The sequence below is a fragment of the Orycteropus afer genome, unplaced genomic scaffold (assembly GCF_000298275.1).
Source record: "Orycteropus afer afer isolate SDZICR_OR568_19922 unplaced genomic scaffold, OryAfe1.0 scaffold00465, whole genome shotgun sequence".
Taxonomy (NCBI): Eukaryota; Metazoa; Chordata; class Mammalia; order Tubulidentata; family Orycteropodidae; genus Orycteropus; species Orycteropus afer.
The window spans coordinates 2,176,538-2,179,546 of record NW_006922052.1 but is presented as its reverse complement, the minus strand read 5'-3'; positions in this window follow the sequence as shown (position 1 = coordinate 2,179,546).

Genomic DNA, 3,009 nt, shown 5'->3' with positions numbered 1-3,009 from the left:
ATGGAAGGAATATGGAGAGTCACTGTACCAAAAATAATTAGTTGATATTTAACTATGTCAGGAGGGAGCACACAATCAAGAACCAATGATATTGAAGGAAAAAGTCCAAGCTTCACTGAAGGAATTGGTGAAACATAAGTTCCAGGAATTGATGGAATACCCATTGGGATGTTTCAACAAATGGATGCAGCCCTGGAGATGCTTACTCATTTATGCTAAGACATTTGGAAGACAGAAACCTGGCCAACTGACTAGAAAAGATCCATTTTTGTACCCATTCCAAAGAAAGGTGATCCAACAGAATGTGGAAATCATCTAACAATATCATTAATATCACATGGAAATAAAATTTTCCTGAACATAATTCAAAAATGATTGCAGCAGTATATTGCCAGGGAACTTCCAGAAATTCAAGCTGGATTCAGAAAAGGATGTGAAAAGAAGAATACCACTGCTGATGTCAGATGGTTCTTGGTTGAAAGCAAAGAATACCAGAAAGATGTTTACTTGTATTTTATTGACTATGCAAAGGCGTTTGACTGTGTGGCTCATAACAGATTATGGATAACAGTGTGAGGATTGGGAATTCCAAAACTTTAATTGTGCTCATAAGGAACCTATGTATAGACCAAGAATCTGTCATTCAAACAGAACAAGGGATAGTGCATGGTTTAAAATCAGGAAGGTGTGTGTCAGGGTTGTATCTTTTCACCATATTCATTCAATCTGTATGCTGAGCATCAATCCAAGAAACTATACTATTTGGAGAAGAATGCAGCATCAGGATTGAAGGAAGTTTCATTAACAACCTGTAATATGCATATGACAAAACCATGCTTGGTAAAATTGAAGAGGATTTGAAGAATTCACTGATAAAAGATCAAAAACTACATTATTCAGTATGGATTACACTTCAGTATAAAACAAAAATTCTCAGAAATGGACCAATAAACAACACCATGATAAATGGAGAAAAGATTGAAGTTGTCAGGGATTTCATTTTACTTGGATCCACAATCAACACCCCTGGAAACAGCACTCAAGAAATCAGACATTGTATTGCACTGGCCAAATTTGTTGCAAGAGAACTCATTAAAGTCTTAAGAAAAAAAGATTTCACTTTGAAGACTAAGGAGCACCAAGGCATGCTGTTTTGAATCACCTCATATACACGTGAAACCTAGGCAATGAATAAAGACAAAAGAAAAGTTGATGCCTTTGAGTTATGGTGTTGCCAAAGAAGAGCAAACAAATTTGTTCTGGACAAAGTGCCACCAAAATGCTCATTGGAAGTGAGAATGGCCAGATTTCATCACACTTACTTTGGTCATTGTTGTCAGAAAGGACAATTTCCTGGAGAAGGATACCATGTTTGGTAGAGGTTCATCAAAAAAAGGGAGGACCTCAAAAGGATGGATTAGCACAGTGGTTACAATGATGGGCTCAGGTATAGCAAGATTGTCAGGATGGCAAAGGACTGACCAGTGTTTTTTTCTGCTGTACATAGGGTCACTATGATTCAGAGCTGACTCAGCTGCACCTAACAACACAACAGTAGAGGTGTAAGCAATAGTGAAGAAATGGAGAAAGGACTGCAAAATGGTGAAACATCTGTTTGCAAATTCTAGAAAAACAGTCAGTAAAATACTGTAGGTTTTTTTAAAGAAAATTATTTCTTATATAATAGTGAAACAATTAGGAAAGTATTCCTTGCTGATAAAATGGAAGATGAGACAATATATATAATTGACTTGTGAATTTGGTTAAGACTACTTCTAGACATGATGTTGAAATTTTCGATTGTCTTGTGTTAACTCCATATGATCAAGTATGGGAAGAGATAGGTGAATGAAAGAATGAAATTTGTAAGCCAGCTTTAGAAGAAATACAGAAGAATTGGATTTTCATGGTTGAAGTGTAAAATTCTTTCATATCTCTATTCTTTTGAAGGCAAAATATTCATTACCTAAGAAATCCCCTAGACAAAGAGCAAATCAAAGATGGCTGTAGGTCCTTTTTAAAATAACTTTGAAAGTTTTAAAGGAGTGCCTTGTAGACTGTCATAGGTACACAAAAGAGTTTCCAAAAGTTCTTAGGGTTATTCCATAGAACCTGATACATGAACCAACTAAAGAGAAACATACTTTGTGTAGAATCCACCCATATATGATATTTAAGAATCACTTTTATACATGATATTTGAGAAAAATAAAGAAAAAGAAGACTGATAGTAAGAGAAAGACAAATAGAGGGCTATAACTATAATATCCTTGTTGTTTATGTTGCAGTTGAGTTGATTTTAACTCATAGAGACCCAATGTGTGCAGAGTACAACTGTTCCATGGGGTTTCCAAGGCTGTGACCTTTTGGAAGCAGATGACCAGGGTTGTTTTTCCAGGTACCTGTGAGTGGGTTTGAATCACTAAACCGTTGACTTGTTCCCATTTTACCTATTATCTTTTTTGATAGTGAAGTAGATGATTCTATTTTGTAATGACTTGTTAAAACTCCATTTTGCAGCAAAGTCCATTTTACAAGCACTCCAGCATAACAACATTTCTACTTCTCCCTACCCTTCTCAGAGAGTCCAGTAGCTATCTAAACCAAACATCCCTGAGAACCCACTCAGCCCTTCCTTTCCCTAAGAGCTCTGTTAATAGTAATTCCCGGAGTTAGAGGACCACATCCTGCCAATTCTCAGAACTGAGGACCCTCACTCTGGATTGTGTGTTTCCGTTCTGATAATAAGCTGACCACCAATCTTCCTTAAAATAGTAAGCTAACCATTAATCTTCCCTAAACAATAACCTGGCAATTTATCTCTCTTCTGTAACATGCTTGCTTGCCTGCCTGCAGTCCTAAGCTATATAAACCTGCTTCAAATCAGTCTCAGGGCTGCAGTTGAGGAGAACGCTTTAGTTCCCTGCAGCCCAGCTATAGCTGAATAAAGACTCTTCCAAATTCTGGACATTAGAGTGGTCATCAATTTCTTCCGAATCCACAATAGGT